This window comes from Polypterus senegalus, chromosome 6 (assembly GCF_016835505.1).
Source record: "Polypterus senegalus isolate Bchr_013 chromosome 6, ASM1683550v1, whole genome shotgun sequence".
NCBI lineage: Eukaryota > Metazoa > Chordata > Cladistia > Polypteriformes > Polypteridae > Polypterus > Polypterus senegalus.
The window spans coordinates 155,700,782-155,714,074 of NC_053159.1; positions in this window are offsets into that span (position 1 = coordinate 155,700,782).

A 13,293-nucleotide genomic window follows, 5' to 3' on the forward strand; every position below is an offset into this window, starting at 1 on the left:
TAAGTACGTACATTGGTTTCGGTTAGCGCAGGGAAGCCGCCTACCAAATTTCGTGAAGATGGGGCCATAAATAAGAAAGTTCAACATGGTGGACGTTGTTGACCGTTATGACCGTTACGCGTAGAATTTCGAAATTAAACCTGCTTAACTTTTGTAAGTAAGCTGTAAGGAATGAGCCTGCCAAATTTCAGCCTTCTACCTACACGGGAAGTTGGAGAATTAGTAACGTTGGAAAGTTCAATATGGTGGCCGACAGTGGTGTCATACCACAGATATAAGTACGTACATCAGTTTTGGTTAGAGCAGGGAAGCCACCTACCAAATTTCGTGAAGATGGGGTCAGCCTTCTACCTACACAGGAAGTTGGAGAATTAGTGATGAGTGAGTGAGTGAGTGAGTGAGTGAGTGAGTGAGTGAGTGAGTGAGTGAGTGAGTGAGTCAGTGAGGGCTTTGCCTTTTATTAGTATAGATCTATTCATAGATTTTCACCACTATAGGCACTATAATAATCTCTCTATTATAATAAAAAAATCCTGGGACGAGACATGACTTATTCAGAGAGATACTTTCATGTCCCGTGAGACGACACTTTGTGCCAAGAGATTTAAATAGGCCGAGGCCGGAAATAAAAGACAGAGTAGATGACAAAGTACAACGTTGTAAAGAGGTTCAAAAACGTTGGCGCGATACACATGCAGAACAGGTTAGAGACAGTGAAAGTACTAAAATTCGAAAGTCTCAAAAAAAATTATAGTAAAGATTGCATTAGCGCAAACAAACAGAAATTATTACTCAGTAATAATAATGGAACAGCGAAAAGAGATCGAATATATTGTTTGAATTTAAACTTTAAGTCGCAGACTTGTAGATTGTCTAATTCGTGTTGCCATCAGGGAAAAGTAGTGTTTCTTCCCAATATAGAGGCGTATCCACGAGAATTAAAATTTTTTTTGGTTGGTGAAAGTGAAGTCCACATATGCGAGCGGCAGAGACGTGAAGTGGCTGGTGCGTAGCGCAGGCCGGGAGGTTGGCGACCGAAATGAGCAGGGGGCAAAGTCTCCTATTAATAATAATAATAATAATATTAATATTACATTCATCCACATTCCTTCAGTGTGGGGCAGCAATAGCCTATACCAGCAATCATAAACAGAAACAACAGTGGGACCAAGCATCAGTCCATTGCAGTGTGAACTCAAGCACACAATGGACACTTTTGCAATGGCAATTCACGTAAGTTTAATGAGATTGAAGTTTAAGAAGATTAGTACAGATGTTTCAACATAGACAGAATTGTAGGGCAGAGCTGTCATTCCTGCCTCACAGTGCCAGGTTCTTCATGGAGTTTGCATGGTCTCCCTGTGTAGTTGTGGATTATTAGTATTGCTCTCAGTTCTTTTATTACCATAGCCTCAGCAAGAGTGACAACTTATGCATTGAAAAATGCAATAATAGTTTTGTAGCTTTTCAATCTGCTATATCACACACTTTACCTTAATCATTTTCAGATTTTTTTTTCACATGTTCAATAGTGAGTAATTTGTAGCATATCCAATGATAAATACTTTGTATGTCTTTATTTGTAAAATTGGTTTTATACTTGTATAATGTTAAAAGAGGAAGGATGCTGGATATACCAGTTTTTTCCAACCCCCAGGGTTTCTTTGATAAAAGTTGACCAGAAAGGGCCCAGTTTTGTCACTGAATTGTGCCCTTTTGTTCTTGTTTGTTTGAAACAAAAATAGAACTGGACTTGCGTTGGGGGGGCTGTGCCTGAATTGTTTCAATGGTGAATGGACAAGAAAGTTTCCTGGAAGCACGAGTGTTTTAGGAGCTGCAGAAGGAGACTTGCTTCCTCTCAGGTATTTTACATCCTGAAGAGAGCAGACCAGAAATGAACTGAGGAGAAGGAATCAAGCATAATTACAAATTTAAATACTGCCTGAAGGTACACATCCAGCACTATGCAATTATATTGGTTTGCAACCAACACTATTAGTATTCTGCTTTCTCATAATTTGGCAATATTATCAAAAATACGTAAAAAAAAAAAGGTGTAACTTTACTCCTGCAAGCGCTTTTATTCTACAGATGTAAAAGGAGGAAGTACTGAAGTGGCATTCTGGTAAAGTCTACACAATAAAGACTATAAGAGAGGAAAGGACTCTATCTTGATAAAATAGCAAGACACATTACAGGGAAAGATGGCTTGGCTCTTTTAAAAAATCAAAGACTTTTGTTAAAAAAAAAATGAAGAAAAACCTGTTCATTTCATATTTATTGTTATACTGTATGTACAAAGTACAAAGAACCTCCTATGTGCACCTTTCATTACTCTGCCACCCAGCATGCATCTCACTCTGTAGTCTATCGGAGCGGCCAGCTCTGACCCTGGAGAGCCACAGTGGCTGCTGGTTTTTGTTCCAACCCATTTGCTTAATTAGAAGCCAATCCTCAGCAATAATATTTAATTTCTTGGCTTGTGTTTAAACTTTACCATGTCAGTTCATTCTTAAATCACAGATTTTTTTTTCCTTTCTAATGATATACGTATGTTTTATCCAAGTGATTTGAAGCCTAAAATGGATGAATAATTTTCAGTTCTTCTCTTTCTCTTCAGTTTTCTTTCTGAGTACTTAATTAAACCAAATAGTGGATGATGGAGATACACGGGTGGCAATGAAGACAAGCTAGATGGAGAACTGCTGGTTCCTTTGTCATTTGCAGGAGCGGTTAAAACAATGAATACACCTGTTTACAACTGAAATAAGCAATTAAGGGTTCAAAATCTTAAGAAATGAGACAACGACAATGAAGCAGAAAAATGTCACTTGAGTAATAAGTGCTTCATCAGCAATGGATGATTTCTCATGAAGCAATTGCACTGGAACAAAAACCTGAAGCCACTGTGGCCCTCCATGACTGGCATTACTCAGCCCTGATTTAAAGGGTTTGAGTCTTAAATAACAAATAAGTTAATTAGCAGCAGAACTAGTTGCTAATTAATAAAACAGTTAAACTGAAAACCTCTGTGGCTCTCCATTATCGGAAGTTGTCCATCCCTGCTGTAGGCTAAATAAAAGTACAACACAGAATGTAAGGGGCGATGGTGGGTTGCATCGAGTTGTCAGAACTCTACCCACAACAGCCACTTTAAGCAGACAAAGGAGCAAGAAACGTATCCTTACCTTGAGAAAATAGTACCAAGAATCTCGGACAAAATGTATTATTTTCAGTTTACTTCTGTTGTTACAAATATGCCTCAGAAACATGGATGGCACATTTTTTTAAACTGAAATGTTTGCTATTTTAAAGTACATGCATTTGGTAAGTTTTAAGGCTTTTCTTTACCAAGGCTACCTTTCATGTTCATTATATAACATAAGAGCGAGCTAGATATTTTTCACAATGTTTAAAATATGTTTCACTTTGGAACACACAGTTTGATGTGGCAAATCAATATATGCCTTGCTTGTGAAGAAATAACTTCTACATGACATAATCCGACCAAATCCTTTAAGCCCCACACAACAGGTCACTTCTGAGGTCATGATTCTTGAATTCCTGGGTGCCTCCAGTCTGACGTGCCTCTTCAAATACACTTTATTAGACTGCAGTGCTGCCACCTATTAACTGGTAGTGGTGTGGGGGAGCCTCACATCTCCTCATTTCCCAGTCCTTCTACATATGAGCCTATGTCTGCTGCACTCTCCTGCCTTACTGTGCCCTCTTTTCCACACTGGCAAGATGTACAACTTACCAAGGGCACTGATCGACCCTGTTCCTGACTCCTATAACATTCTGCTAAGTGCTGGTTATTTTTTGGGTATGTGAAGAAAGTAGAGTACCTGGAAAAGAGGTAAACATGTGCTTTTTGTACTAACTAGGCTGGAATTTGAACCCAAGGCTTGGCAGCTGTAAAATATTAGTATTACATACTCTACCAACTTCCCATCCTTTGCTATAATAAGATTTCAATATGTTAACTGCACCCATTACCTGTTTGTCTGACTGTATACAGCCTTTTATTAGATGATTTCTTGCTCATTCAGAAAAAAAATGTTCATTGGTCCTTGAACTGACCTCTTAGCACTTTACATAAAGCCTGTAAGTAAATGAGCTCAGAATTCTGCAGGGTTGTTTTATTAAAATGAAGAAAAAGCCCAGCAGAACAAATACACATTTAAAGAAGAAGAGGCAACCTACAGAAGTCACTGGATTTCCAGTAAGCGAGTTCAACAAGTTACTTCCCATCTTGCTTGCATTGTATATTAAAGTCTGTCCTTTTTGAATGTGAATTTACAGGTTACTATGGAAATAGATGGTAGTAAAAAATTAGATTAAAAAAAAAATTGGGCCATTCACAAACAGACAACAGAGCCTTCATTAGCACATTCTGTCCTGGGGGCTAACTGAAAGAGAAACACCTACTGCTGTAGAGTCAAATGAGCTTTAAAAGAAATCTTTATGAAAAATATGCTTAAAGAAAGCAAAAGTGAATATTGATATATTTTAAAAGGCAACTTCAAAGATTGATCATTGCATATTGTTTGTACTCTAACACTCTGATTTCAGGTTAAGCCTACTGATGATGACAAACTCTCCATTAAGTTTATTCCAGGAGAGGTAAAACACCCACACAATGACAATCTGCAATGCAGTAATGACACATGCTATTTAAATGTCTACCTTAGCTTTCTTATTATCTGCCCTTCCTATTGACTTTAACAGACACTTCTAATCAATGAGGCTTCACAGGTTTTAATACTTAATATGGTGGGGAGAACGCCTGCTGCTGATCTTGTTGTATAACCTTTAGAAGATAAGTATATTAGAGACACAATGCAGGTTCTTTCACTATTTCACAGAAATCATTTTTATATGGTGAGATGGATTAATAATTCACAGGAAAAGCGTAACTTTTTTCCCCATGTGATAAAAAAAAACTGTTAAATGAATCACTTGTATGTAGAAAGACAAGATGAACACCCACATGGATGGGTACAGTTTAACTAAATGAAAAACAGTCATTGTTATGCTATAAAAACACATTCATATGGTAGTTTACGCACAGGTCTTCTGAATTATGTGAGGTCTGTGACCTTGGATTCGCAGAATTTGTATTCATATACATAGCACCTTGTCTAGATGTCCCCTCAATGAATGAAAATTCCTGTTTCAGGTCTCTTAGTTTTTAATAATGATTTTCTTCAGCCAAGTACATTACCAACAATGACCAGTGATTATAAAATATGAGTTTCCACTATCTCCATATAATACATGGAAAGAGCTATATTAACTTTAATAACATAATATCCTCAACCCCTGCTTAGGATATTTGGGGTCCAATGCCTCTCACTGGGTATAGGGCACATGTGAAAACTGAGCAAGGTATAAGCCCACCACAGTATACTAGTCTTAATGATATCTTTAAATGTGAATATGTTAAGGTACAGGAGACCAAGAGATGGCCCGTCTCTATGGAGACAGTGATGTAATACCACTGGCCCCAACAGGGCAGAGCACCACGCTGATCATGGAAGCCTCCATGGACACAGCCCTGAAGGCAAATAAACAGTAAACACTGAGCTGAACATTACAGAGACATCTCCAAGTGTGGCCACAAAGCCCTAGTTCATAGATAAGAAAACTCAGACAAACCTATAACAGCAAAACCTTCTGTAGAATCTACAAATCAGATTAGTTGTCCACCATCTTAAACAAAAGATCCTCTTCAGTTCCTGTATACTTTACCAATGTTTAATGGTATACCTTAAACACAACTTTTATATCTGTACTGTGATGAACTGGTGCCCTGTTCAAGACTGGTTCTTGCCTCAAACCTAGTTATACATCTATATGTATATGTATATACAGTATGTATGCATTTGTGTGTGTGTGTGTATGTATATATACAGTATATATATGTGTGTATATATATATATATATATATATATATATATATATATATATATATATATATATATACAGTCATATGTAAAAGTTTGGGAACCCCTCTTCTTTGGATTTTGTTTATCATTGGCTGAGTTTTCAAAGTAGCAACTTCCTTTTAATATATGACATGCCTTATGGAAACAGTAGTATTTCAGCAGTGACATAAAGTTTATTGGATTAACAGAAAATATGCAATATGCATCATAACAAAATTAGACAGGTGCATAAATCTGGGCATCCCAACAGAGATATTACATCAATACTTAGTTGAGTCTCCTTTTGCAAATATAACAGCCTCTAGACGCCTCCTATAGCCTTTGATGAGTGTCTGGATTCTAGATGGAGGTATTTTTGACCATTCTTTCATACAAAATCTGTAAAATTCATTTAATTTTGATGGCTGCAGAGCATGGACAGCCTGCTTCAAATCATCCCATAGATTTTTGATGATATTCAAGTCAGGGGACTGTGACAGCCATTCCAGAACATTGTACTTCTCCCTCTGCATGAATGCCTTTGTAGATTTTGAACTGTGTTTTGGGTCATCGTCTTGTTGGAATATCCAACCCCTGCATAACTTCAACTTTGTGACTGATGCTTGAACATTATCCTGAAGAATTTGTTGATATTTGGTTGAATTCATCCGGCCGTCGACTTTAACAAGGGCCCCAGTCCCTGAACTAGCCACACAGCCCCACAGCATGATGGAACCTCCACAAAATTTGACAGTAGGTAGCAGGTGTTTTTCTTGGAATGTAGTGCTCTTTCTCCGCCATTCAATGCGCTTTTTGTTATGACCAAATAACTCAATTTTTGTCTCATTTGTCCAAAGCACTTTGTTTCAAAATGAATCTGGCTTGTCTAAATGAGCATTTGCATACAACAAGCAACCCTGTTTGTGGCGTGTGTGCAGAAAGGGCTTCTTTCTCATCACCCTGCCATACAGATGTTCTTTGTGCAAATTGCGCTGAATTGTAGAACGATGTACAGATACATCATCTGCAGCAAGATGTTCTTGCAGGTGTTTGGAGGTGATCTGTGGGCTGTCTGTAACCATTCTCACAATCCTGCACATATGCCGCTTCTGTATTTTTCTTGGCCTGGCAGACCTGCTGGGTTTAACAGCAACTGTGCCTGTGGCCTTCCATTTCTTGATTAATAATAAATAATAATAATAATAATAATAAATTTTATTTATATTGCGCTTTATATTTAACAATCTAAAAGTGCTACAAAATAAGAATAAATTAACAAACAAGATAATCTATAGAAATAATTTGGCAAAATGCCTTTCTAAAAATATAAGTTTTTAGGTTTCATTTGAAAGCATCATTCAATTATGATTACATTCCTTACAATTGAAACTGACAGTTTAAACGTCTGAGATAGCTTTTTGTAGCCTTCTCCTAAACCATGACACTGAACAATCTTTGTTTGCAGATCTCTTGAGAGTTGCTTTGATGATCCCATGCTGTCACTCTTCAGAGGAGAGTCAAAGGGAAGCACAACTTGCAATTGACCACCTTAAGTACCTTTTTTCATTATTGGACACACCTGTCTATGAAGTTCAAGGCTTAACGAGCTAATCCAACCAATTTGGTGTTGCAAGTAATCAGTATTGGGCAGTTACATGGATTCAAATCAGCAAAATTACAAGGGGAAACAAATTTTTGCACAGCCAGTTTTTCACATTTGATTTAATTTCATACAACTAAATACTGCTTCACTAAAAATCTTTGTTCAGAAAACACCCCAGTACTCAGATGTTCCTAGGATATATATATATATATATATGTGTGTGTGTGTGTGTGTGTGTGTGTGTAGGGCACCAACAAGACAGTCCCTGGTGCAAATGATATTTTCTTCTTTTTCTTTTCTTCCACATGAACTTTTCCCTCTGCCTCCCAACTCTGACTCCACTGGAGGAGGCTGGACGGCTTCCTTTTATGTCAGGCCCAGGAGTACATTCTGGTACTAGGGGCATAGGCTGACAGAAGGACTTCCAGGTCAAGCAGAAGCCCCTCAAGAACAGGGGGTCCTTCTCCTTACAGTGCCCCCTGGCAGTACTCAAAGACCCTGACAGGATTGTCTCTCAAGATGACGAATCCCATGGATCCCTGTGGGTGTCCATTCACGGTCCAAGCCATTAGAGTTGTGTCATCTATTGTACCGACTGGAGAAGGAGCTGCTCTTAACGATCAACCTCCCCCAGTTCATCCATTGATCTTTCATCACACCTGGCATAATAATCCAGCCCCATCCCCTTTGGGTTATGCCTCCTCTCAAGTTGTCCTCCCATTGGATTCACCTTCCATCCCAAAAAAAACCAAACATATATATATATATATATGCACACACACACACATTCTCCTCAACAACGATTAAAAAGATTCATAAATGAGTTTGTGTCTGTGATAACAATATACGCATTCTATTTATTTAAAAATGCAAAAAACTTTACAAACAGATACTGCAGTAAAGAAGTATACGGAGTTAATTTAAAGTTACCAGTTAACCTAAACCAGCAGTGTTTTTGAAACGTAGAAATATAAACCAATTCGTTATATGTAAAATGCTAATTGTGAAAAAGTAATATTCACAATGAAATACTTGATATGTTATTCTGAATAATCTGGATGTGTATAAATGTAAATAAATTTTAAAATTAGAAAAAAAATTCGTAAAATCTGGTTGCCTTGAGTGAATAAAATCTTTCACCAATTTTGTGAAATGTATTCCTTTTCCTCACAGCTTCACAAGAGTGGGTTTCACACCTGAGAACTGTTTCTGTGGAGTCTGCACATTTTCCTGGGTTTTCCGCAGGGTACAATGGACTGGCATCCTACATGAATTGAATTAAATGGGTTCAGAAATAGATGAACGGATGGATGGCTTGAGCAAACCTAGGAAGGCTACTATATTATGAGCACTGCTTTCTAATGGCTCAAAATGTCTAAATTCTTACAGACTATTAACTCTAGGCAGGCTTCTCTTACAGAAATTCACAAACAACTTTTTTAAATTCCAATTCTTATGTGTTGTGTGCTAGTTATTGAATAGTTATGTTTTGCAGAATTGTTGGGAAATTATTATTTTTGTTATTGTACGATTACATAAGGGTATGACAGCCCATTAGGGAAGGATTAAGCACAACACAAGAACATATTCTGGGCAAAGCCTTAGTCCGTCACAGGGCCTGTTAATATAATGTCTACTTCTGAACATATATTTTTGATTTTATTACAAAGTGGATTATTCACACTACTATCTGCTAACCAATGAATGAGAGAGGAGGTGGGTCTTCAATTCAAAACTTCAATCTCATTTGTGTGAGCTACATAGCTTTGCACAGGTGGATCAATATTTAACAATTTTTTAGAAAAAAATCCAAGTCTATTGTAATCATGTGTAATCAGGATACTTGACATTTGTATTATGTGACATAAGTAATTTGAGTTTTTTTTCACAGATGTTTCGATATTTGATGTTTGTGGTTACTCCTGCTGGGTCCCCATTCAAGTCATTTGGACCAGAAACATTGTTATCTCTGTCTTCTGTGAAAACAAGAGGTTACCATTTTTTTCTCAGCCATCACTGCAAACAAAGCAATGACTGGATGGAGCATTCCTTTAAATGACAATAGATTTTTGCCATGTCTCCTAAACAGTAGTCCATAAGGAGTTTATAAAAATGTCTCAAATGGTCAAGACACCGGTCATTTCCAGCATAACCTCACTACTTGTCTGGGTCTACCAGGTCTCACCAGTGGACATTCAGTTTGTCAAGAAGTGATGATCCTTTAGCGTTTCACCGCCTCTCTTTACCTCAGTGTTCAGAATATACTGTATGGCCTCAGATTAATTGACATGACTGCAAAGTCGATAGCTGCGCTTTGGTCTAAAGTATGGAGGTGCTGAAGTTTCTCATTAGAACTACAGAGTCAGTAGATAGTACCCTTTGTAACACTTAATCTAAAGTCCCTAAAAAGGCAAAATACTGTAAGCAGTTGTTAGACATATAGACATTCAGTATGCTCTCTGTAATACAAAGCTGCTTTTGAGACAGCCCTCTTGCCTACTATTTTAAAATTCCTGCACCTACTCAGGACCTCTCCTATAGGGCAAATCCAGAGCAGGAAGAGAAACCATCTTGATGAAGAAATCTGGCTAAACTGCCAATGCTGTAACTAGAGGTGAGTCTGCCTGTACCTATGCTTTTAGTTTTAAAATTCCTGGACATGTTCTGGGCTCTTTGTCAGCCAGAGATATGCAAAGTCCTACAAACTAGTTTCCATTGCCAAAATCTAGTATGCCTAAGTCTATTCCTTTCATGCCTATCGTCTGAGTTGCACTGAACTTGATCCACATGAACAAGCAGAGCACCTGATGTAAGCACCTGATACATGCCTCTCATGCCAGCAATTGTACAGCAATTGAAAAAAAAAAAGTTGTATATTCGCATGCAGAGGCGGAGAGCAACGAATAACAGTGTCCTGTGAGACTGACGAGCAAATCCCCTAATCCTACACTAAGAAAGTAAAGTGTGCAAGGCCTCCTCTCAATGTGATCACTTTTGGGTGTGAATCAGATAAAATGTCATGGTAAATTTGATATATTTAGTAAAAGTTAATCAAATATTGTTAACAAATAGTTTCTAGAAGTTAAGACATAGACATATGATTTGAGATTACAAACCTAAACTGAGGTTGGGTTCACATGGTTGCAACCGGAGAGTAAATACTGAGCATCATACAGTAAAATGAAACTCACCCGAAATGCCTACTGTAATTAAACTGAAGCACATCAGTGTCCTTCCACATCTATCCCCTGGCATGGAAGAGGAATATTGCAGCTCCCTCCCTTTCCGTTTCCAGGTACACCGGCTGGGATACCAGTCTGTCCATCACACTACCTTTGGAGCTTGAAGCTTGAACTGGAAGTGCAAACACATAATGAATGTAAGAAAAAAACAGGCGACCCTCATTTTAATATGAGCAATGACCTTCAAGCACCATCACTAAAATTTGAACATGTTAGGGTCAGGTTTGAACACTGCAGGGCCAATTCTTCCAACCCCTCAGCCCAGTAACAGGACTGCAACATCCAGAACAAAGACAGTTCCATCTACTAGAAGCAATATTTATTGCATTAAGAATATGATGGGAAATTAATAAAACAATATTTAAGAAGACAAAGCTGAGGGTTTTTTATAAACATTGTAATAAAAAGTTAAATTACTGAGGAAGTCTTATTACTCATTTCTCATGCTATGAGACTACTGCGCTGGGCTCCATCTCTGTCATAGTGTGAGGAGCTCAATGATTTAAAGCTAAACTCACGGCTACTCAGGTTTGAGAGGTGCCAGCTCAGGTTCATCTAGGCTTGCATCTGGGATGCCCCCCGGCACCTCCTACCAGAGGTGTAACCAGGAATGGCCCACTTGAAGAAGGTCCATCACCAGACTAAGGTCACACACAGCTGGGGTATCATATAAGTTGACTGACCCAGGAGTGTCTGGAAATTCCACAGGAGAGGTTGCAAAATTGCTAAATAGGTTTGCCAGACCCTGATCGTTAAAATGTACATATTGAATATCTGTAAACTTTCTAACTTCACAACATTTATAGCATAAATAATGGCAAATTATTAATGTGTCATGTCATTTTCTAATCTGCTGGATCCAGGAGGTCACCGGGAAACTGAAGCCTATCCCGGCTAGCATAGGGCACAAGGCAGGAACAAACCCTGGAGAGTGTGCCAGTCCATTGCATGGCGAACACACACACACACACCCGCACATAGGGCCAATCTAGCATCACCAATTCACCCAACGTGAATGTTTTCAGACAGTGGGAATAAACTGGAGCACACAGAGAAAACCCACATAGACAGTGGAAGAACATGCAAACTCCACACCGGGAGGAACAAAGACTCAAACCTTGTTCTCCTTACTGTGAGGCAGCAGTAGTACCACTGCACCACCATGCTGCCCATAAAATCCTAAGCCTAAAAGTGCAACGATTTTGTGCAATGATTTTATGTGACGTTTTTATGTCACATTTTTTGTCACACTTTAAATTGGGCTTATTTTAAAACCTACATATATATGTTTGGTATCATTCTTTTCAGAATTTATTCAACTTTAATGTGATGTTGTTAGATGTTCAGATTCTTATTCCATTTTTAAATTACAAACTAAAAAATATCAAGAACTCATGTACTTTGAGACAAGACTTTGTGCCAACAGATTTAACCATGCCCGGGGCCGGAAATAAAAGACAAAGAGTAGTACAGCTGCTGTACAGGCTTTTAAATATTTGAGGCACCATGCAAGATGCAGATCATGTGGCACGGCAGCATCAGCAAGCCAGCAGCTGATTGAGCAAAGAGGAGGTAAAAAAACCCAATTTGTTTCCCATTGTATCACTGTTTAAGAGGGGGTTTCAGAGGAGCAACTGTGTCTCCTTAGCATGCATTCAGCCCCCCTCTTCACAACTCGAGCAGCAGAGATGTGAAGTGGCTGATGTGTAGTGCAGGCAAGGGGGATTGGCGAGTGAAGCGAGCATGGGATAAGCCCCCTAGTTACACTTTAAATGTTAGGACTACATTATTAATTTATGATAAATATTTGCTGCTGTTTGCTATTAATTTCTATTTTAAATTTTTAACAATATTTGTAAATTTGTTTTTCCATGGGCACCAGCATTTTGAGTGTTTGTTTTAATGGACAATTCATTTTTGAAGTTTTTGACCTCATGGTACATGATGCATGTGTGATGTTACGCCTGACATATAGCAATAATGAAATAATCGATGGCAGCACTCCACAGCATTTGGACTTTAAAATTATAAGTCCGAAGGACAGACTTGTCATGAACAAAATAAATAACACAGAGAAGATTACAGTTTTGACTTTGACTATGCTTCACTCTTCTGTAGTCTGATGATTGTTATTGCTTTAAGTGTAGTTGAAACCAACTGACCATTCCTTTTGAAAATCCCTTGAATTCTTACATCAGTACTGAAACTCTATTAACAATCTGAAGAATCATGACAGACGTGAACAGTAAATGGAGGAAGAAAGGAGAAAAATCCAGTCTTAACAAATTCACACACAAAAATACAACTCCGACTTTGACAACATGTTTGCTTAAACTGACCCCACAAGTCAAAATCAATCTGCCAAAGGCTAAATACTTGTCTACCTTCCCAATGAAAGGGTATCTGATTATTCATCCAAACTGAAGCACCAGTCCTAAGTGAAAGTTCAATTGGACAGGACCAACTGTACACTTATCTTAACGCACCCCACTCAGTGAAATGATATCCATCTTTTGCC